The sequence below is a fragment of the Symphalangus syndactylus genome, chromosome 24, assembly GCF_028878055.3.
Source record: "Symphalangus syndactylus isolate Jambi chromosome 24, NHGRI_mSymSyn1-v2.1_pri, whole genome shotgun sequence".
Taxonomy (NCBI): Eukaryota; Metazoa; Chordata; class Mammalia; order Primates; family Hylobatidae; genus Symphalangus; species Symphalangus syndactylus.
The window spans coordinates 43,050,419-43,074,628 of record NC_072446.2 but is presented as its reverse complement, the minus strand read 5'-3'; the positions used below and the strand labels follow the sequence as shown (position 1 = coordinate 43,074,628).

General features: G+C 48.7%; 1 long non-coding RNA gene and 1 gene segment (V, D, J or C); one reads left to right on the top strand and one right to left on the bottom strand.

The window, feature by feature from the left end:
• The window catches only part of LOC129474822 (signal-regulatory protein beta-1-like), a 127,772-nt gene that overhangs the window by 67,481 nt on the left and 36,081 nt on the right, over positions 1 to 24,210 (top strand).
• Positions 18,891 to 22,570, bottom strand: LOC134735837 (uncharacterized). 2 transcript variants are annotated; one of them, XR_010119371.1, is made up of 3 exons: positions 21,658 to 22,570; positions 20,060 to 21,392; positions 18,891 to 19,243 (listed from the first exon to the last, which is right to left on the bottom strand). It is a non-coding gene; the product is annotated as an uncharacterized lncRNA (long non-coding RNA). The 2 variants fall into 2 exon arrangements; XR_010119370.1 differs by having other exon boundaries at positions 20,060 to 22,570.

The following is a 24,210-nucleotide window of genomic DNA, read 5'->3' as shown; positions in this document are numbered from 1 at the left end:
AAGCAATCCTCCCACCTCAGCATCCTGAGTAGCTGGGATGACAGGGACACGCCACCATGCCTGGCTAATTTTTATTATTTTTTGTAGAGACAGGGTTTTGCCATGTTGTCCAGGATGGTTTCAAACTCCTGGACTCAAGTGATCCATCTGCCTCAGCCTCCCAAAGTTCTGGTATTACAGGTGTGAACCATTGCCACACCAGGCTCTGCAATGGGGCACTGGGATTTTCGATAGCCATTCAGGTGGTCCCAGAGGCCAACAGCATGGAGAACCATGGTTTTGGAGAAAGGAGACAAATGAACAAATCACCAAAATGCACAGACCATGATACATGCATACGGTGAAGGAAATCTATACCAGGAAAAGGGACCAGCGTGATAGGGTTGCTGTTTAAGATGGCCTGACCCTAGAGGGCCCCTTGGGGTGGGGAAATAGTGCAGCAGGGAGTGGGGCAAAGAAAGTGAGGAGATGGATCGTTGGAAACCTGGGGAAAGCAGTCCAGGCACAGGGAAACAGCAAGTGTGAAGGCCCAGGGATGGGAATGTGAATGTGATGAACAGCAAGGCGGCTGGTGTGGCTGGAAGGCTGCAGATGGGTGGGCAGGGAGAGAACAGAAGGAGGCAATGTTGAGAGGCGTCCTGTGGTTCCCCCAGGCCTGAAGGACTCAGTGCTGCCTCAGGAACCTGACTATTTTCCTCTTATTCTTAGTCCTAGTAACCCAAATAGAAACTGGCAAAAAGTGCCTGGTCTGAATATTGGGATCATTCTTGCCTGTCCCAGCAGGCTCAAAGTGAGCCCAGAATGGGTGGCCTCTTCCTCCTTCTCCCTTACCCCAACCCAGAGCCCACAAAAGCATGTGGCTTGGAGGAGACAGGTAGCTACCAGAGGTCAAGGAGTCCCTGCCCTGTGCCTTGGGAAGGACCTGCCCTCCCTCTACAAAGCTAGACAGCTGGACCTACCTGACCTGGGTCCTGGGGGCCCCTGGAACTAGGAAGGGCTCTGGCCTCACGAATCACAAACTGGCATGACATCAGCTTGTCCAATGGACATTCCAGAGGCTTAAAATCTCAGAATTCTTAATATTAGAGTAATAACTTAGTTATTTTAGAGTGTTGTATTAGAATTGCATTCAAATAATACAGAAATGTCTTATTGTGTTAGCAGCCTAGATTGGAATGTTGTGGTACAATGTCTTAGAATATTGCATTAGGACATTATGTAATGTTATGTGTTAGAATTGTATGTTGCTCCAGAGTGTGGGATTAGAATATTGGTTAGAATTGTGCTGAAATGTTGAATTCGAATATTAATCTGTGTTAGAACATTATATTTGAATGCAATGTTATAATAGTATATTAGTGTTACATTAAAATATTATATTGTGTTGAAATGTTTTCTTAGCAAGTTTTCTTAGAATGGCATTTTGAATCTTAAAATCAAAAGGGAGCGCATGAAATTGTGAGGTGCTTTGATGGCATGCAGAACACCTCCTGACCTAGGAATGGTGGAGTAGGGGTGGCAGGGCCTGGATTTGGGCTCAGCTCTGACACTGACTCCTTCCCCTGCTCTTCCTCTCTCTGGACCTCAGTTTCCCCATTTTTACATCATGAGCTGTTGGGCAGTGTTGGCCTCTAGGGCCTGTCTCATGCCGATTTTTTACGGGGCTCTGAATGCTGGACATTTGCCCTGCGCCAATTCCCGGGCAGGAAGTGAAAATTCTGCTTAACAATGAGATTGATCTTATCAGGGAATGAATGACTTTCTGGGAGTAAACAGCTTCCTCACTGACAGGAAAAGTAAGAGAATCAAGTGACCAGGGTGAGAGAAACTCCAGACCAAGCAGGCAGGAGTATAGACCTCCAGCCAGCTGCTCACTTTTCCCTAAAGGCACAATGGCTCCATCCTGCAAACTGGGGGTGAACCAGAGTCTCCTTCTTCCTTCTAGAAACATTTCCCCATCCATCCCACCCAGTCTACTCCAGACCCCATGGCTGACCACAGTTTTAGACTGCTATCCCTGACTGCTGGGCTGAATTGCTGAGTTCTGAGCCCTCATCTTTGCCCCTAGACGTTGGCTGGACTCTCAACCATCCCTGTTTTCCCCCACCCCTATGTGGATCAGGGCATTTCAGAAGTAGGCCTAGAACAGGTGGTTTCAGCAAAAATATCCCAGGCCTTCCCACCTTAACTCTCCCTGCCCCTCACTCTCTAGAAGAAAAAACAAGTGATGGCAAGGCAACCTGGAAAAATCCACACATTTACACAAGCTCTGATCCTTCTGTACATCTTCATGGCTTGCATGCACCACCACCCACAGACCCTGTGGTCCCTGATCCAAGACAAGGAGGGGTTTAAGAGCAAGGCCTAGCAGACCAGCTAATGACCATCAGTGCTCTTGTACAACCCACTTCCCCTTCTGAACCTGTGTCCTCCATTGCAAAATGAAGTAAGGGTTTTGACCTTATTAAGCCTGATGGGCATGAATTTGAGGTAACACCTGCAAACCACTCAGCTCAGCACTTATCAAGTGGCAAATGCACTGAGCTTGTTGAAGTTGAAATTGTCTAGAACTGGGCACACCCCACACCCACCCTAATGCCTTCAGCTTGAGGTCTGGGCCCCAGCCTTCCTGCATGCTACAGCTTGGAGGGTAACATTCATATCTCGTGGTCATCCTGAGATGAAAGGGAAAATCCACAGGAGAAAGACAGCCAGGGGTCTTGGTGACTGGAAGAAGGCTTTCTTAAGAAGCTTGTAGTGAGCATGATGTCTTTTGCTTAAATAAATCTCTTGATACTTTTGAGGGCAGACAAGGCCTTGGAACCTGGAATAAAGAGGCTGGGCAGGGTTCTAGGCCCACATGGCGTCACTGGCTGACCTCTTTCTATCTCAGGGCTTCAGTTATCTCATCTGGAAAATGGGGCTTTAAAAGGCACTTCTTTCACAGGTCATTGTGGGGGTCAAATGAGATGGTCTTACTCATAAATCTAGGAAAGGCCATGAGAGGCCTGGTGTGGCATAGGGATGGAGAACAAAAAATAACATGAAGAAAAGGAGAAGTGAAAGGGGAAATGGAGGGGAAGGGATAACTTAGAGAAATTGCATGCTATGGGCAGTCCCTGAGGCAGTCGCCAAGGCAACTTAGAGAAACAGGAGGTGGTGGGCAGTCAGCAGCTCTGCCACTAGCTTGTTGTGTGACTTTCAGCTGGTTCCCTGCCCTCTCTGAGCCTCAGGGTCCTCATGGGTAACACTGGCCATTCAGACTGGACAACTCCAATGCTGTACCCACCCACCTCCCTTGGTCCCCTGGATTCCCTGATATGTAGCAATAAGCCCTGAAGTGCTTGGCAGGGGAGACTAGAGTTGATCACAATTCCTAAACATCTTCACTCCTATCTTCATGGTTGGACCATGGATGGCAAGGAAAGGATCTCAAATTTCTGGAGGTGACAGCTGGGACAGCCGAAGTTGGTCAGGTTCAAGCTCCAGCCTGAAGCTTGCCAGACCCTATCTGTCCACTTTTGCCATGGTCACCTAGTGGGGATAGTGGAAATTGAGCAAATGTGTGTTAGTCATAAATGCCTGGTATGAGAGCAAAGCAGTAAGCAAGCCAGATCCAGTTCTTGCTCTCACGGAATAACATTTGGGGAGTAGGGTGAATAATACATTAGAACTCTGCTATTTGGTGCATATATGTATGTAATTGTTACATCTGCTTGATGAATTGACACTTTTATCAGTATATAATGTTCTTTGTCTCTTGTAAACATATTTGACTATTTTGTATGGCATTCGTATAGCCATCTCAGATCTTGTTTGGTTACTATTTGTATGAAATATATTTTTTCATGTTTTCACATTCAACCTATTTGTATCTAAAATGAGTCTTTTGTAGACAGCATATAGTTGGATATTTAAAAAAATTCATCCTGTCAATTTATGCCTTTTGATTGGTGAGTTTAATCCATTTACATTTAAACTAATTACTGGTAATTAGGAACTTACTTTTGCAATTTTGTTATTTGTTTTCTCTCAAATGTGCTGTTGAACTCTTCTAGCGAATTTTTCATTTCAGTTATTGTATTTTTCAGCTCCATAATTTGTATTTGGTTCCTTTTTATAATTTCTATCTCTTTGTTGATATTATAATTTGGTTCATATATCATTCTTCTGATTTCCTTTAGTTATTTTTCTGTGGTTTTCTTTAGCTCTTTGAGCATTTTTAAGACAATTGTTTCAAAGTCTTTATCTAGTAAGACCAGTGTCTGGACTTCCTTAGGGATAGTTCCTGTCAATTTATTTTATTCCTTTGAATGAGCCATGTTTTCTACTTCTTTGTTGTGTTTCTGTTGTTGTTGTTGAAAACTGGACATTTGAAAAAAGAGCTGCCTCTCCCAGGCTTTGCAAACTGGCTCTGTGTTACACAGTCCTTCACCAAGGTGAAAGCTTCAGGTCTTCTCAGGTCTTTTCTGAGAATGAATCTTGCCTGCTCCTAAATGTGGCTTACTCAATTCCTCCATACGTACAGCTGCTTTTGAATGTCTTACTTTTTCAAAGAATCTTACCCCAGCACCCAGCTTCTCCTTAGGGCCACAGATGGTCTATTGTGTGTGTCCACTCATAATCTCTTGGCCCAGTCATCTATGCGTCTGTAGTCTCCCTGCAGCTTCCACCAACAGTGCCCTTAGCTTCCCTCTACCTGAGATTTTAGTTAGACAAAACAGAGAGCTGTCCCCCAGGCAGGCCTCAGACCAGTTAAGAGTGTTGCCATTAAGGTAGGCTTGCTCCCTCTGGCTCAAGAGAGGGAAATGGGCTGCTGTGCCAGGGAGGGTGTTGGGCAAAAGGGAGTAAAAATGCCACAAAACTTTTTCTGCTGTTTGAAGGTGGGTTTTTCTTGATTAGGTGTTCACCTGGGTGCTGTAAACCTTTGACTGTTTTCCAGAGCTCCTATATTAGTTCTAAACCAGTCTCTGGTTGTTTTCTTGATGCTTCCATGGGGTGAATGACAGCTTGGAGCTTCCTAGTCTGCAATTTTGCAGCTGTCACTCCTCCATTAGAAGCACTCAAATATCTAACTGCACATTACAGGGAAATGAACAGCATCGCTGGTGTGAATGTCTGCAGGGAGGAAGGTACCAGGGATAATTGGGATCAGAAAAGGCCTTGGGGAAAGTATGATTTTTGAACTGAAAGAGAGGAAGGAAAAAGCCAGGAAAGCAATTCAGGAAAGCACAAGAGCAAAGGCCTTGAGGTGAAGAAGAACCTGGTTTGTTCTAGGCCCTGTTGGAAGGATGGTGTGGCCGGAGCCCAGGGAGGCCTGGGGATCAGAGCACACAGGGCCTGGGGGCTGGGATGAGCAGCTCAAGCTGTATTCTGTGACAAGAACCCATGGAGGGCTTTAAGAACTAAAGAGACCTTGTGATTTTTGTTTAAAATGACAAGGCTGCATTGCAGGTAAGGTCTAGAGTGAGAGCAGTGAAGAGGATGGTGTAGATGCCCTGGTGAGAAATGAAGCTACAGTCTGGGAATTAAGGGTCAGTTCTTGGCAGGAGTCAGAGGAAGCAAAGTTTAGTGGGAACAGCTGGCAGCATCCCTGCAGACTTTCAGAGGTGGACCAGGGAACATTCTTGGCCAAGTCAAACCAAGACTAGTGTTGGGACAAGAGGCAGGAGGGACATTTTTGCCCCTGTGGCTTCCTTTGACGTTCTAAGCTCTGCCTCTCCCAGATGAGCCTTTCCCCAGGGAAAGGAAGACAAACTGTGTCTCCAGGGTTTACAGAACCTGAAAGGTTTTTCAAACAGGAACTGGACCATTGAGAAGATGGGGAAGCTGGGCCCAAGGAAGGGCTGTGGCCATGGCCTCACAGCACATGGTCCTCCTTTAGGGGAGATGAGTCAGGGACTGCATCACCCAGTTCCTGCTAATACTCAAGTGTCAGCATTTTCAGTGAGTTTAAGGTTAAACTCAAGGATTCCAGAGTTGGGCTGGCCTGGCCAGAGTCCTGAGCTTTCTGGCTCACAGAATGATGCTGTGTTGGCCACTCCCCCTCTCTGAGCCTCAGTTTCGTCATCGGTACCACTGGGGCAATGATAGTCCTCACCACACTGGTTATTGTGAGCTGTGTGAGATAACACATGAAGAGCACTTAGCAAGGCACCTGGCTCACAGTGAGTACTCAATCATTGATTTTTGCAATGACATTGCTATTTACTGTGATAAGAGTAAGTATTATCTGGGGACCCTGGTGACAATTTTAGGCACCCAGCAGAACCACAGAATCTCACTTGGTTTGGTTTGGGAGAATGTCAGAGAGTGGTCTCCACTTCCTGTTCCTTATTTAGCCACGGACCTCATCTGTTCTCAGGCCACACAGCCTATCTCATGTCTAAAGTGAAATGTCATGGGTCAAAGAGAAGGAAAGATAACCCGTGACCAGGAGGACCACGAGGACCATTTGAGCTGGACCTTAAGGTTCGGTGGGAGCAACACAGGCCAAGACAGCAGGATGCCATTCCAGGAGAAGAGAGGAGCCACAGCCAGGGCTTAGAAGTCAAAAAATGATTCTTATTCCTTTAGGGTAGGCAGAAGAGAGTGAGTCATTTTGGCCACAGTGGAGAACTTGTGATGGGATGGTGGGTACAAGAAAATCAGGCTGTAGCTAGATCATGGATGCCACGGTGGGGGAAATTGGCCTTCACCTTAGAGGTGACGGGGACAGGGGGCTCTGACTGTTTCTGAGAAAGAGAAGGCCATCCTCAGAGCTGGACTATGCGAAGGTCACTCCATCAGTTTGAATATAGGTGAGAGGCCCAGAGACTGCTGGAGCCTCTCTGTGGCCTAGGTCAGGGGTGCGGAGGCCCACTTTGGGCAGTGAAAATGCAGATGTAAGGCGATCCCACAGGTATGAAGGGGGTAGAATCAACAAGACTTGGCAACTAACTAGAAGGGGCAGGGGTGAGGGAGGACCCAAGCCTGACTCCCAGATGCCAGCTTGGGCAATGGGGTAGTTGAATGGAAGCCAAGGATGGAGGTGGTTTGGGGAGGAAGATGGCGGGGGTGGGGGCAGCTCTGAACACACCTTGCCTGAAGAGCCCATGGGCCACCTGCACCGGCACTTGCCTTTATAAGTCTGGACTTGGAGAGACGTCTCAGGATTGGGGACAGGTATTTGACAACGTTTATAGCCCTGAGTTTGGCTGGCTTGTTGAGGAGACAGGTGAAGGAGAGGAGGCGGGACAGGTATGCCGGCTGCTGCTCTCTTTGGCCTCAGCCCTGGGACAAGCTTGTCCCTCTCCTCTGCTACCCTCCCCCTCTTCTCATCTTACTTCCTTCTGGCTCTTACTTAGCTGCGTCATTTTAGGGAACTTGGAAACCAGGCCTGGTGTCTTTAACTTACAAAATTATACACTCCAATGAGCCGGAAAGGGGCTTTTGGAATAATTCTATTGAAAATATGTGGGTTTTCGCCTTGAAATGATCTTCCTGAAATTATCCCCTTTCTCTCTTTATAAATATTAAAAAGAAGGAATCTGAGCTTACTGCTTTAAATCTCTATTCAGGGACTTTTTCTTCTGCCTCCCAGGAAAGCAACCAGTCATTTCTGAGGAAGAAAAGGACAAGGCTGGCGCAGTTTCCTTTAACATAACAATCCCACCCCACTTCTGAAATCCACTTTTTGGAATACCCCTGACCAATCCCTCCTTGTTCCCCCCTACAGCTGAGCTGGGATTTGCTGGAATATTGTGTGTCAGTGTGGGGGTGTGACAGAGGAGCCACTCCAGGAAGGGTGGCAAGGGGAAGGTGAGGAAGGCTACAGAGACAGGCAGAGAGAGACGGGGAGAAGCAGGGACAGGGATGAAGGGGAGACAGAGACAGCAACAGCGACAGACAGACAGAGACAAGAGATATACAGAGAGATACGAAGAGACCGAGAAAGAGAGACAGAGGGACAGAGAGAGAAAGAAAAACAGAGAGGAAGACAGAAAGAGACAGAGAAGCAGAAAGAGACAGAGACAAGGACAAAGAGAGGGAGATAGAGTGACAGAGGGATGGAGAGAGGCAGGGAGAAAGAGAAAGAGAGAGAAAGAGGAAGACAGACAAGTCACATACACACCCACACACACCCAGAAAGAGAGGCAGGAGGGAAAGCAAGGGAGGATAGAGCAGAGACAGAGGGAGAGGGAGATAATGCTAGGGAGAAAGGGAGAGATGTGTAAGAATAGAGAGGGAGAGATGGGCTGGGGGAAGAGGCATGGAGACACTGAAACCCTGGATACTGAGGATTAAAGGAGAGACAGAATATTGTGGGGGGGGAGGTGGGAGGGAGAGACAGAGAGAGAGAGAGACAGAACAAGCATGCTGAGGAGAAAGTAGCACACAGATGCAGAGAGACAAAAAGGGAAGACATAGGAATAGAGAAATGGGGAGGGCTGGGGAAGAGACAGAGCTAGAGGCAGAAAATGATAAAGAGAGAGAGGCCCACAGAATGGAGACGATGCAGATTGACAGATGGGGTAGAAAAGAGCTAGAGAAATTGCAAGTCAGGAAGGAGGCAGGGGAGAGAGGCTGACATGGAGGGCTGGATGAGGAGACCTGATGGGCTCTGCAGCCTGTGTTCAGGTGCGAGTGTGTGGCTTGTAAGCACAATGGCCTCCAATGGAGGGAAGCCCCTTGTTCCCAGCCTGGCCCCTCTGCTGCCTTCCTCAGTGCCTGAGAGTGGGGTGAAGCATTGCCTGCCTTTGATGCACAGAGGGAGGGGCAGAGCAGACCAGTTAACAGAGTGTCGTTTAGAAGACAGGCAACCCCGAGTTCAAGCATCAGCTCTGCCAATCCCTGCCAACCCCTTTGGGGCCCTTACTCAGTCTTTTGGAGCCTTGGCTTTCTTGTCTGGAAAATGGGGATAACAATGCCTATCTACATCGTAGGGTCGCCACGGTGCCTACAGGAGGCCTCACTGTAAAGGGCTTGGCACAGCACCCGAGTCAGCTGCTATTGTCCAACCTGGAGTGTAGGGTGGGCTGTAGTCCTTCTGTGATCCCATAATCCACCAGCAGACCCCTGCTGTGTACCCCTCTGTGTACTCCTGCTGTGTACCTGGAGACCCTCAGGTCTCCAGGGGTCAAACCACACCCCACAGGCACCTTGGAAGAAGAAATCCACAGGAGGAAAAAACAGTAGGAAATCTTGGGTGGTTGGGAGAGTTCCAAGAGGGCATCTCAGGCAGCTGTGATGGTTTCAAGAGGAAACAGAGGCTTAGGTGCACTTGCCTGGTCTCCACCTCCTTGAAAGAGAACCCGGGGAGGAGGAAAGTGTGACCTTGAGCCTGTCCAGGGTTTCTGCCTGCCTGGCTGACCCAAAGCGGGTTGGATTCCATGCTCTGTGAAGGCCTTTGAGGTCCTAACAGTCAGGGGTTCTCGAAGTCCATGACTGTAAGCAGCCCGACTGGGGCTGGGGGGTGATGGAGAAGGGTGTCCCCTGCTCCCCCATCTCCTCCTGCCAAGGCTGCGGAGGGAACAGAGGCCGTTGCCTTCTGAAGGATTTGTTACAAAGCGCGGTGGTCGGTTACCGGTTACCACATAAGCCAAGCCCTTGATCTGCTGTGTTTGAGGAAACCCTTTGTTCCTTTCAAGTCTCTATTCTCTCAGCCAGGGCTGGTGCGGAGACCGAAGCAGTGAGCTTTCTCTTTCTTCCTTTTCTTTTTGGATTTTTAAAAATAACTGGCTTGCGCATTCAGGCAGTGTTCCAGAATTGGGTTCCCGGGCTGGGGTTCAGGGCCAGGGACTCCAGCAGCCCCGTCATCCCAGGAAGGCCTCAGGGGAGGGAGAGCCTAAGGGCTGATGGGGAGGGGAGGGCACACACAGGTGCTTGCGAGAGGCCTGGGCTCAGGAACCAACACTAAGGGGAGACTGAAGATGGGGTTCTAACTCTGGCTATGCACCCCATGCATGCCCAGTGCATCTTCTTCTGGACCTCAGTTTTTTTCAGTGCAGGGGTGGAGGCCAGAGCAGAGATGGCCACTTTTTCCCATGGCTGAGTCCATGCCAGACATAGCTCATCAATCGCTCTTCCCCATGGAGCTTGGATGAGCCCCAAGAAGTCTTTTCAACACCGTGCTCTGGGTATCTACTGCCAATTGCATTTGGCATGCAAAATGAGACCTGCTTCCCGTCCTGAGAGATCATCTCTGAGGCAACAGCATGAAGTGGGGATGCAATAAATATTTGTTGAATGAATGGGCACTGCTTTTTTTAGCCCTTACTTCATGCCAGGCATTGTTCTGAGTACTGTTCTAAACGTTGAACAAAACAAAGTTCCTGAACTCAATCTCACATGTGAGGGAGACAGGCAATAAGCAAATAAACAGAGAAACAGATCAAATGTCAGGTGGTGATCAATGCCATAAAGAAAAATTAAAACAATAAAGAGTGACAGGCTGTGGGTCGGTGGGGGGGCACGTTGTGGATAAGGTACCCAGAGAAGATCTTCTGGGAAAGAGATATGGAGTAGACAAAGTGAGAGTCCCCTCAGAGCCCATCACTCTAGGACTTTGAGTCTAAATTTTTCTGACTCTAAGATTCTAATTTCATTGAGTAAGATTCTAGAATCTCGTGAATCTAGGAACCTATAACCAAAATTATAGATTTTCACTGCTCTCATATTGCATGACAATGATGCTAGAATTCTGTGACTCTGAAATTCTAGGCTTCACTGATGCATCTTTTTGCTTGAACAGACCAGGATTCATTGCCTACCCTCTCCCCACTACCCCTAGGAAATGGAGCTGAAAATAGAAACAGTCAAAACAACAAGCCATTCCAGCTCTAAGTGCCATAGTAAACAAATGGTCCAATGTTGCTCTGATAGTTTAATTGCAGCAGTTCCAGACAAGCCCATTCATGAAGGATCTTTAGTTGATGGAGAGGAGGAGTGAGCACCCAGGGAAGGGACGGCTTGTAGGTGGGCACTTGGGGGAGGTCTGCGTCACCACCCCAGCTGAGGATGACACTCTGGGGAGCCTGTTGGGTTTCAGCAGCCAAAGCATTGGTGTTTGAATCAGGCCCCTTTGCCTTTAAGGACCACAATGGTGGCTATTTTAACTGGCAAAGTAAAGAAGTGTCTCTTTGAGGATGTGGCATTAGAGCTAGACTAGAAGACTTAAGAAGATAGTAGCTTGACAGAAATCCAGGGAAGTGAGTCCCAGGCAAAGGAGAAGAGCAGATTCAAAGGTCCTGAGGTGAGAGAGAGCTTGGCAGGTTCCCCAAGTATTCAGAGCGTAGGACAGAGAGGAGATGATATCAGAGGGATAAGCAGGGGCTGTGTCCTATAGGGGTTTGGAGGTCAGGGTTAGGAATGTGGAAGCCACTGGAAGGTTTTTAACAGGGGAGTGATATGATATAACTCCATATCCAAAATATTCCTAAGTGCTGTGAGTAGAAGAGACTACTGGGGGCAAGAGTGGAAACTGAAAGACCAGTGAGAGACCCAAGTGTTTCAGTGAGAAATGATGGTTGTTTGGATTTAGATGGTGGCAGTGGGTCCGTCTGTTTGTCTACCGCTTTGTTCTTCCCTCATCTCTTCCATTCTTCTATCTCTTCATCCATCCATCCATCCATCCATCCATCCATCCATCCATCCATCCACCCACCCACGAATCCATCCATCCACCCACCCACCCATCCATCCACCCACCCACCCACCCATCCATCCACCCATCCATGCACCCACCCACCCACCCATCCATCCATCCACCCACCCACCCATCCATCCATCCCCCCACCCACCCACCCATCCATCCCCCCACCCACCCACCCATCCATCCACCCATACATGCACCCACCCACCCACCCATTCATCCATGCACCCACCCACCCACCCATCCATCCATCCACCCACCCACCCACTCACCCATCCATCAATTAACTAAACACATTGTGTCTATGGGGAGTCAGGTACAATGCTGAGATAACAAGAACAAAATAAACATGGTTCCCATCCTAAGGGGCTTACAAAACAGCAGGGTACACAAAATTGCAATGTAATGTTATGAATGCTCCAGTTAAGGAATGCATGAAGCACTGAGAGAGCTCATGGGAGGTAATTCCCTATGCGGTGTCCTGGAGGAGATATTGATGTTTGAGTTGGGCCTTTCGAAGGACACAGGAGTTGGACAAGCAGCAGAAGAGTGTTCCTGGCAGGGGCACACAGCTTGAGTAAAAAGCAAGGAGGTAGCATGAGTGCGCATGGCCTGTTCTGGAAATGTATAGATGTCTAGGTTGGTTGAATCAACAGGTATGAGTGGGGACGCTGTGGGAGAGGAGTTTGGGTCAACTTGGGAAGACGCGGAACAGCATATGCCCATGACTGGGCCTGCCCCTTCCTGCTAGGCTCTGCATAATTGAATTAAGTACCAGCTCTTAAACAAGATGCAGCTGTTTAGCAGATGTTGCTTCCACCCCAGATGGAGGTGCATCTTGGAGACGGGCACAACATTTCCAAGGCATCTAATTTGTGAGGCTGTGGAGAGGAAAGAACTTCAAGATGCTGGCATTATTATTTAATAACCATCATTAATTACACACTCCCTCTCTCCAGCACCACTGCATGTCAAACATTCCTGCTGGATTCGGACTAGGGGCACAGAGGCAGGCTGGCAGGTGGGCTTGGGGGTTGGACTTGCTGGTTCTTATTCAGAAAAATAAAAGAAGAAAAGAGAATAAAAAAGTCATCAATCCACAAAGCCTTCAAGAACTTTTTTAGTAATGGAAAATGACTTCTCTTGCATTTTTCGTAAAATGGGTACAAATAATAACTGCTATTGATTGAACCCCCACTCAGAGCCAGGGGCTGTGCTGGGTGCGTCTTAGATATTGCCTTCAATTCCCTAATCCTCCCAACAGCCACGCATGGCCCTATCTCAGGGCCTTTGCCCTTGATGTCTCCTCTGACTGGGAAGGTTCTTCCTTCAGACACCCACATGGCTAACTCCCCTAAGTCCTTCAAAGCTCCACTTAAATGTCAGCTCCTCAGAGAGGCCTTCCCTGACCATCACTCCCTGAAATAATGTCTTCCACATTCTTGACCTCCTTCCCTTGCTTTTTTTTCATCATCTGATATACGTATATTTGTTAATTGTCTGTTTCTCTCTTTTAGATTTTAAGCTCCCAAGGGCAAGGATTTTTGTTTCATTCACTGTGGCCTCCCCAGCACTCAACACATGCTTGACACAGGACAGAGTTCTTTTTTCTTTTTTGAGATGAAGTCTGGCTCGTTTGCCCAGGCTGGAGTGCAGTGGCACGATCTTGGCTCACTATAACCTCTGTCTCCTGGATTCAAGCGATTCTCCTGTCACAGCCTCTGGAATAGCTGGGATTACAAGTGCACGCCACCATGTCCAGCTATTTTTTTTCTTTTTTTGGGGGGGGTATTTTTAGTAGAGATGTGATTTCATCATGTTGGCCAGGCTGGTATCCAACTCCTGACCTCAGTGACCCACCTGCATTGGTCTCCTGAAGTGCTCGGATTACAGGCATGAGCCACCGTGCCCGGCCCAGAGTTCTATAAATATCTGTTCAATGGGTGGGTGAATCATCAGTGGGTCTCATTAAAAAATGTAGCAGAAGAGTGTTAGGGAGATAAAATCTCTTTCCCAGGCATTACACAGCCAGCAAAGAGCAAGCTGAGATTTGAATTCAGCTCTCATTCTAAAGCTCTGCGCTTTTCATTAAGGACTTTGTTTTTCTTCTCCATAGAACTTATTACCACTTACATATTATTATTATTATTATTAAGACGAAATCTCGCTCTGTTGCCCAGGCTGGAGTGCAGTGGTATGATCTCGGCTCACTGCAACCTCCGCCTCTTGGGTTCAAGCGATTATCATGCCTCAGCCTTCCAAGTAGCTGAGATTACAGGCATGTGCCACCACACCCTTGTATTTTTAGTAGAGATGGGGTTTCACCATGTTGGTCAGGCTGGTCTCGAACTCCTGACCTCAGGTGATCCACCCCCGTCGGCCTCCCAAAGTGTCGGGATTACAGGCGTGAGCCACCATGCCCGGCCCACTTATTATTTATCTATTCATATGTTTAATGTCTGTCCTTCCCACTACAATGGCAGCTCCACTGAGGGCAGAGTTCATCTATTCTGTTCACAGCTGAATCCCCAGCCCCAAAACAGTACCTGGCACCCAGGAAATGCTTCATAAATATATGTTGAATGAAGGAAAGAAGGTCTGGGATATGGGAGGCTGGAGGTGTTCCCACCCTTGCTGGGTCTCTGACTGGGTGAGACGGTGGGGAGCTCCAAGATGTTTCCCACTTCCCTAACTCCTCCCCCACACACGCTTCTTATTTACTCTTGGGAGCAATGCCGCAAGGGAAGTATTATCCAAACCATTTTACAGATGGGGAAATCGAGGCTCACTCAGAAGAAATGATTTGCCTTTCTCAAGGTCACCCAGCTAGTAAGTGTCAGAGCTGGGATTTAAACCTAGGTCTTCAGAGCTCACTTGTCACGCAAAAGGGACGCTTAATGCTTGCTAGCTCTGCCCACCCAAAGGCAATAGCTAGAAGCTCCAGAAGGTCCAGTCACAATCTATGCATTTCCTCTTCAAGGTCAGGGGTGTCAGGACCAATGTGAAACTCACACTTAATTCACAACTCCCAGCTTTGTCCATTTAAATGAAAACTTTCATGTTATTTTAACCAAAATCCCCTGTCGACTTCAATGAAAGCTTTGAATCCATGAGGAAGGTCAGAAAGGGTTTTTTGGAGGTAGCACAGGCGCCCAGTGGAAATCATATTAGCATATTCATTATCATCAAGGCCCTTTGAATGTGTTTTTGAGCTGTTCCCTTCAAGTGACTGGAGACAATGGCTCCTTTCTGTTCACGAATTCCTGGGCTTGAAGTGGGCTGTGGCCAGCTCCTGTGTGCTTCTCTGCACTCTCCAAATGGTCACAGGGAACCCGTGTTGCATAAGGTGATGGGGAGGATGTCATCCTCCAGGAGTGCTGGTGGTGAATGAGGCTCTTTGTCTGGGTTTGGAAGAAATACCTCCTCAAGTCACTTAGGCAGCTGTGGTGGACCCCAAAGATGGACTCAGGTAACAAAATATGTTGTTAAACTGTCTTCTAAGGAGGCTGGACCCTATTAACAGGCGATCCCTGAGTGTGGCAGAGTCAGGGCTGGGTCTGGGGTAACAAGGTAGTTGCTCAACTCTAGCAAGTGCCAGGATCACCCAGGGAGCATTTAGCAACCATCAGTGCCCAGCACCACCTCACCAGGCCATCTGGACCCAAATCTTGGGGAGTGGGGCAACAAAGGTTTGTAAGTGTCCCCAGATGCAGACAGGCAGCTAGTAAGCAGAGCAGAATGGCTCTCTCCTCGAATCAGAGGGGAGGAGAAAAGAGAAGTTGTGGGTGGGGTATGGTGAGGAGGGAGGGCTACAGGAAATCCTCTGGGCATGTGTCGGGAAAAGAGAACTTCAGGCGAAAAACACTCAATTTTTTTTTTTTCTCTAAAGAAAATTCTCAAACAACAGGAAGTGGAGAGAACAGTACAGTGACCCTACACGCTTGTTACCAGCCTCACCTGTCACCCACATGGAGTCCTTCCCATTTGTGGGGTTTCCAGGTGTGTGCCTGTCCCAGGGAGGCCATGTGCCCCCGCTGCCCCAGAACCTTCCTTCTGTAAAGCCCACACCGCTACCCAGTGATTCTGACAGTAGATCCTTGGTAGGAACACAGAGCTCCAGCTCTCAGCCTGAGACAAGCTTTGACAGGAGAGCCAGCAACTGGGACACAAGTCCTTTTGTATTAAGGGAAAAAAAACAGTTCTAATTAAAAAGAAATCCCCACCTATTTGGACTAATTCCTCCATGACTAGCTTCTCCTTAGTTCTCCTGTTTTCGGACAGGGCCTGAGGCTGATTTCCCCTGAATAGGATCAAAGAAGCGAGGGGACTAGCTGAGGGCCTGGAACACCCAGAGGGTGGCTGCTTGGGGCGTGAGAACTGGGTAGGGGTGCCTCCAGGAAGTCCTCTTATGTATGCTTCTTTGTTCATTTGACAAGGATTTGCTGAGTACCTACTATGCATCAGACGTTGTGTTCTAGGTAAGGGGGATACACCTGATGGAAGAAGGTGCTTCCCTAGACGTAGCTAACATCCCAGTGTAGGAGATGACAAGAGAAAGTAAGTAGAATCTACTGCATGTCAATAGATGATGTTAAATGCTACAGAGAAAGTTAAAGCAGGGAAGGAGACTGGGGAGGGACTGCTGGAGTGGGTGGTAATTTTTAATGAGGTACCCAGGGAAGGCATCTCTGCAGACCCACACAAGTAAGAGAGGGAGCCGTGCTGGAGGGGCACCCCAGGCAGAGGGCACAGCAGATGCAAAGGCCCACGGGTGGGAGTTCTCCTTCCAGGAACGGTGAGCACCTTGAGTGGCTGGAATAGAGGAAGGGCTGGGGAGAGTGCTGGGAGGTGAGGTCAGGGAGGCAAGTCTGTAGGGGAAACTGAGGAGGTCGGACTGTGTGACTTAGGAAGCCTTTGTTTTTCCTCTGAGTGAGAAGGGCAGTGACAGGTGGGTTTTGAGCAAGAGGACTGCAAGCTCCAGCCTAGGTTTTAACAGGACATCTCTGGCTGCTGACTTCAGAACAAGTTGCAGAAGGCAGGCCAGAGGCAAGAGAAGGCTGTTGTGTCACCCCAGGTGACAGACGATAGTGGGTCAGACTAGGGTGATCATGGAGGGCATGGATATGTTTAGAAGGAAGAGCCAATAGAATCTGTGGACTGCAAGAATGTTGGAATATGACTCAGGACAGTCAGGGCTGACTCCAAGGTATTTGACCTAAGCAGCTCGAATTATAGAGTTGGCATTTCCTGATACGAAAATCCTGCAGAAGGGGTGGGTTTTGGAGGCACAATCAGGAGTTCCATTTTGGACAGGTGAGATTTGACATGCCTGTGCAACACAGATGGAGCTGTGGAGTTAGTAGCTGGGCATGAGGCTGGAGTGCAGGGGAGACGCCTGGCCCAGAGTCACCCCAGATGGTGAGTGAGATCACTAAGGGTATGATTGTAGATGGTGAGACATGGACTAAGGTTCTGATATAACAGGAACTGGGCCAGGCCATGTCTTCTGGGCCTCGTCACCTGGGGTTGATGGAGGGATGTCCTGATCCTACCTGCCTCTCCATTCACCACTTCCAAATCTTAGCATTTACCCTAAAGATAAATGGGAGAGCTGAGCTAGCCTAATTTTGGTTGAAAAGAGCAGAGCCTCTCTCCTAACTTGAGCCACGGGGGTTGTTGTAAAGCTACATGCAGGGACTGGAAGGCAGAAATTTTGACCACACATCACAGAATACAATTTAGCCACTGGAACATCATTCAGGACCCAGTGCTCCACGACTGAGTGAGTTCATAGTCATCTCAGGAGAAGACGTTTGTCAAACTTCTCCTCCCCCTTGTCTGTCTTGGAATTTTGGCTTACTCATTACACCTGTGCCTTCACATTTGTTTGAATTATGTCATCTTGTAGGGTCTTTCAGCTTGTAGGCATTATCCTAACTCTTTGTGGTCCAATTCAAACTGGCAGCCACCATCACTGCTGATGAGTTTAGTTAACTGGGCTCAGCCCTGCTGGGTGGAGCTTCTGTCCCAGGCTGTATCATAGGCTGCTCAGCCTATATTTTGGCAGTCTTTGGGTCAGGTGGCTCTTCCTGCCCCCACCAGGTGTTGTGGAAGTGTGGAGATATTGGGTACAGAATTCAAGGTGAACAATAGTAATGTCAACAGTAATAATAACAGCATGGCTATTGATTAAGGTAGACTGCATCAGACAGACTGGGTTCTGGTTCAAGCCCAGCTTCCACCACTTACTATGACCTTGGGCAGCTTGTTTAGCCTAACTGCATCCCCATCTCTACATCTACAAGTGAGAAATAATAACGTTAACTACATCTTAGCATTGTGGTGAGGAGTATATAAACTAATCAAGAAGACTCTTATGGCATATAATTTAATCAGGGCTCAAAAAATACCAGTCACTCTTACCATGACTATTGGTCGAACAGTTCTACTGTGCTAAATGAGGTGCTTTAAAGGCGCACATTCTCATTTGATTCCTTATAAAATCCCAATGAGATAGGTTCTTTTTTCAGCCCCAACTTATAGCTGTGAAACTGGAGGCAGAAGTCATGTGACATATCCAAAGGTCCTTCAGCTAGTATGAGATGAAGCTGGGACACTCAAACACAGGTTTGTCTGGTTTCAGAACCTCTGGTCTCACTGTGTCCCCCCAGCGGGGCATCTATATGTAAACGCTCACCCTGGGCCACTTCCTCTGCAAGACTGTGGGCAGGAGCACCCCAAGAAGGTGCAGGGCACTCCCTGATCCCCCACAACCCCACTCCCTACCCCAGATCTTTCTGTCTTCCAAGGAGATAATGCCTAGTCTTCTAAATACTACTCAGATCCAGTGGGACTGTGCCCCTCACCTGCTCTGGCCTGCAAAGGCCATTCCTATTCCTTGTCCTGTGTGGTCTTCGACATTTCAATTACTTAGCAAAGCAGGGATTATTCCCTCTCATTTGACAGTTGCGGAAACTGAAATTCACCGAAAGGATGGAATCGTATCCTCCCCAGTCCTTACGAGGAGCATTTGGAGAAAGGCAAAACTGAACTTGAGGGGAACAGGGAGTCACTGCATGTCCTCGAACAGGAGTGAGGCAAAGGCAAGAAAGACTGGGGTCAGAACAGAGAAGCTTGGAGCTGGAGCAGAAAGGTGCCTCATTTAACTGGGCCTGTGCCCTGCTTAGCAATGTAGTCAGTTCTGCAAAGTCTCCTCCAGACTTGGGGTTCAGTCAGGGTATAAGGAAATAGAATGATATGAATTCCTGGTGCCAGTTTAATTTCATGAAATATGCCAGCATAGCCCTGGGGCTTGATGCAGGCTTCCCTACTGAAGGATCACAGCGGGAAGGGAGCATCTGCAGGCTGTTGGCTCACATTTGTCGCCTGCAACCTTCACACACCAGGCACAAGTCTTGCCCATGCTCCGGGGCTATCATCCGTAAACAGTCCCTGAGCTTCACATGTGTGGGTTTCACAGCACAGCTCTGGAATCTGACAGTCGAGAGTTTGAATCTCAGCCTTGCACCTACTCACTGTGTGGCCTGGGGCAAGTCATTTAACCTCTCTGGGTTTCTGCTTCCTCATCTGTGATCCTTCCTCAGTGGGATACTGTGGAGATCAAGTGAGATATGTTCATTTAGTGCTTGGCACAGTGCCTGGTGTGTGGCAAACCCCATTACTGTTTCACACAACACAAAACAACTCGGACACTTGCTGTTGGCATAGGAATGATTACAAGATACATGGTATAGGAATATAACAAATAATAAGGAAAGATTGTTTTGATGACAGAGTGGAGAATGTGTTAGGAAGAAGACTGGTATTGAAACATCTCTGCTAGGAACAGTGTTTGGCTGTTGGCAGCAAAAAAACAAACAAACAAACAAAAACAACACCTAACCATGGAACAGATTTTAGTTGGTCCTCAATACCCATGCTCCCCTTCTTCCTTAGTCAACAAAATCCCTAATTTTCATCGGAGTACATGGCATGCCTCCTGCAATAAAGATTACAGTTTCCAGTTTCCCTTCCATATCCTAGGTATGCCCATATAAGTTCTGGCCAATGGAAAATGTTGTGTGTGACTTCTAGAAAATGTCTTAAAAGGGAAGGTAAACACCTTCCTCCACCCGTCCTCCACACTTTCTGGAATTTGAGACATGATGACTACATCTCAAGCAGCTCGGACCATGTGATAAGTTAAAGATGGCTGTGAATTCTTTGATCCTCCTCCCTTTGAGAGGAGGAGTCAATTTCCCCTGTACTTAAATCTTGGCTGACCTGTGACTCCTTTGACCAATAGAGTATGGTGGAAATGATGCCACACCCACTCCAGGCCTAACCTCTAGGAGGACTGGCAGTTTCTGCTATGGCCTCTGGGAGCCATGAGCTGCCAGGTCAAACTACCCTGCTGGAGACACTCACCTGGAGAAGCCCTGGGATTCCATGGAGACGCAGAGGGACCCAGCTGAGCTCAGTGTTCCAGCCATCCCAACGAAAGCACCAGGCACCTAAATGAAACCATCTCGATCCTCCAGCGTAGCCCAGTCAGCAGCTGAATATCATTGAGTGACTCTAGTCGGCGCTCCATGGATTACTGAAGGATCACCCAGCTGAGCCCTGCCCAAATTTCTGACTCACAAAACTGTAGACAATACAATGGTTGTTGTTTGGGGGCAGTTTGTTATGCTGTAGTAATAAATAGCCAGAACAGACCAAGAGGCAGAAGTTGTTTGCTGAAAATAATGCAAAAATTATACCAGCCCTTGCCCAGCTTTCTTGCTACATGAAAAAAAAAAAAAATCCCTATTTGTTTAAGCCTTGTTGACACCTTGGGCTATTGCTCAGTCCTCAGTTTTCCATTTGTTAAATGGAGCATTAGCTCCTGTCTTATTACTTCCCAAAGGTGCCTGAGAGGGTAGAGTAAGAATGAAGAAGAGAAGGCCTTTTTCATGTAATATAAACAGTGCTTTTGTCCCCAAAGATCAGTGAGTGACATGCTCAGTTATATTTAATGTGGTCATAATGGGAGTGAACTTGTCATGAACCAATTGCAATGGATTTTGGAATCAGACACGTTCGGGCTTGAGGCTCTCAGCTCTGCTGGACAAACTTCTAACTTGACAAATAGGCCAGTCATTAAATCTCTCCAAGCCTTAGTTTCCTCATCAATAAAATACGGACGATGTGATTTCCCTCCATTAAGTCTGTGTGAGGATTAAATTAAATGAGATTAATCCATCTATTTGATAAATATTGAATATCTCCTAGGGTCTAGGCCAAACACATTCCTGATATTGGTGGAGGCTGGTGTCCACTCACCCTTAAATCTAAATATTTAAAAATTATAAATCAAACCAATACCTTCTCTTAAATGTTCTATCCTCCTCAATAAGTATAACTTCTCAGCAGCCTGAAAGACCAGGATTGATTTGAATTTCTTAGATACTTGCACTGAAATGTGGCGGTGGTGGGGAGAGCCAGCCCCATCCCCTGGTCGCTCATTTCCCAGCCTATAAACTGCCACCTTCCCTTCTCGTCCCCAGCTCCATCCTGTACCGGTCATACCTCACCTGCATGTGTGTAGACATCCCAGGCTGCAGGTCCAATCTCCATCCACACCCCATCCTCTGCAGTGACCCTTGGCTACACCCTGGGCTTAGTGTTCTGCCTCCAGACAATAGACCAGGAAGAGGCCTGGCAGCAGGCTTGGGACTTTTAGGTAGGGAGCTCAGGAATCCTAGGAATCTGTAGTATTCTAGACAAGGAGCAAAGACTTGGATGGGTATATCCCCTTGGCACTGCAGACTCTCTAGCCTGTGGGGATGTACGCAGATGGAGGCTGGCCAGGGCAGAGCCCTGCTTGCCTGGGTCCAAGGTTGGGCTGGTCAGCCTGTGCTAGGTGCTGCAAGTACATGAGTAGATGAAGCAGATACCACCCCTGCTTCTCCTACTCAAAGGTGAAGACGCATCCCTGAAGTCGGGGCCTCAGTCTCAGCCCTACCTGTAAGATGAGGGCTTACCTGATCTGACATCAGGTAATCTTGGAGACTTGGTGTACGTCCTCAGGAATCTCCTAGAAGCCAGGAGGTCAGATGAGGAGGGGCATGCTTAAGGCCCGAGCAATCAACTTCCTCCTTGAACCTAAGGCTGGCAAGGCAGGAAGGGCATCCACTCTCTGGTCCAACTCCATCCACGCAACTCCTTCCATGGCCATAACAACACAACTTCCCATCACACCTAGAATAAAAGTCCAGCTCCTTGCCGAGACCTGCAAAGCCTGCTACCCCCAGCTCCTGACCATCTCCAGTCTCCTTACTGCTGCTCACTGAGTTCCATCCTTATGTTCATGAAACCCCACATCTACTCTCCCACCTCAAGGCCTTTGCCCTTGCTGTTTTCTCTGCTGGACACGCCCAGCTCTTTGCATGGCTAGTTCCTCTCATTGTGCAGGCCTCAGCTTACACACTCCCTTGCACAGAGATGTCCATTGACATCCTTTTAGGAGCAGCTCCTGTCTAGCCCCAACTCTCTCTTGGGCATGTCACCACTTTACGTCCTTCCTAGTACAACCAAAAGTGGTGTAATGGAGTGTGCAAAAGCTTCCACTTGGAGCTGGACTGGCTGGGTCGAAACCCAGGCTGGGCCCAATATTCTCAAGTGCCCAGCCTACCTACTGCGCACTTGAGGCTATTGTTCAACCTGGTTCCCCACATATTGTTCAACTTCCTATTTCCCTTGAATAGATTATTCAACCTGCATTTTCCTATCTGTACAAGGGAGTGAGGATTACATGACCTAATGTACATATAGCATAGAGCAGAGTCTGGCACAAGCGCTGCATTGGTGTTTGCTACGATATTAACACTTGTTGCTATTTGAAATTATTTTGTATGTATGTTTCTTGTTTATTTCCCTCTTCTCTCTGACAGGCAAACTCCCCACAACAGCCTCCTCAACGCTGCCTCCCACAGTGCTTGGACAAAATAATTACAGCAAGAAGCGGGCACTGAGCTGACTCCTTATATAGGACATCCCAGTGCAATTAGAGAAACTGAGGGACAGTTGGAGGTTCCTTGCCCTTGGTGATGCGGTGTGAAGGCCTGCAGGCACCAGCCCGGCCGCCAGCGCCGCCGCGTGCACCGCTTCTCGCGGACCCCAACGGAGCTGCGCTTCTCGTGCCGCTCCTGCGGGTTTCCGCGGCGCCGACGTTTTTGTTCCCGGAGCGTTTAAGTCGTTCAGGACGAATCAAGCGAAGGCGGAAAAGCGGCGCGCAGCCCGCGTCAGCTGCAGTTCCGTCCCCCTGGTTCCCGGTGCGCTAACAAAGGCATTTGCATGAAAACAGGAACCCCGTTTGCAGAAAGGACTCGTTGGCGGGGTGCATCGTGCGCTCCAGTGCCCTACCGCTGCGCCCCCCTCCCCAGGTGGGGAAGAAGCGGGGGGCGGGGACTGGCCCTAAACACTGCTCGGCCGGCGGAGACCGGGACGCTGCGGCCCGGGCGACCCCCTTCTCTGCCCCTTTCCCAGGCCGGCGGAAACGGCCGTCTCGGGCGTGGGCGCGCTTCTGCAGACTCATCGGGACCTTTTACCCAGGCGTGCGGCCAGGGCGCCCGGGGCCTCGGGGAGCCGGCGCCTGCGTGCGGACCGCAGCGGAGCGGAAGGAGGGGCGTCAGTGGCTACTCCAGATCTGGGGCGCAGCCTCGAGGCTCGCGCTGCACCACTCTGGGCCTCGGTCTCTTCGCCTGTTCGACAGGGGCGCAAGAATGTCACAACGCCTATCTGCAGGGGGAAGTGGGCTTCCCAGAGGCATGCCGGCGCGTGGCTCGCAGAGGGGCTCAGGGAATCTCCGCTCCGTTGGCGCTTTCCAAAGCTTTTCCTTAGCTGCTTCTCCTTTGAAATCCTCATTTTTCCCAGCAGCCCTTGGAGGCAGGATAAATTAAGTGGTAAAAGCAGAGGATTAGGAACCAGGAACCCTGGATTCAAATCCTGCCCGCCGCTGACTAGCTGTGTAACCATGAGCAAGTTACTCCGCCTCTGGGAGCCTCAGCTTCCTCATCTGTAAAATGGCGCATAACAGTCCAGAAAGTGCTTAGTTCCGCAGTGTCACAAATCAAGTGCTTAATTCATTCTTAAAATTATCACTTCCAGCTGTGGGACAGGCGCAGGGTAGAAAGGGGTTTTCTTAGGGTCACAGGCGGGGTCAAAGGCAAACCCTCCGGGTCTTCACAAGTAAGACTTGTGAAGCAGCAAGTTCCGCAAATGGTTTTATCTAGCCAGGTAGATGTGAGCGGCAAGGAGCGCCGGGGCATCTCCCCATCTCTCCGCGAAGACGCACAAGCAATGGCTGGCGAACCTACTGCCTGGAATGGGGTTCTTGGGTCGAGACCTTTAAAAAAAAAAAGAAGAGGAAGAAGAAAGAAAGAAAACAAACAAACATGCAAACAAAAAGGGAATGCCAGAGCCTTTTATGTAGGAGCCAGCTTGCTATTCAGGGCCGACCACCGTCTCGCCGCAATTCCTCCCCGGGAAGGAAGCCTCGCGCTGCCCTCCAGTGGCAGGCGAGGTAGTGTCGCCTG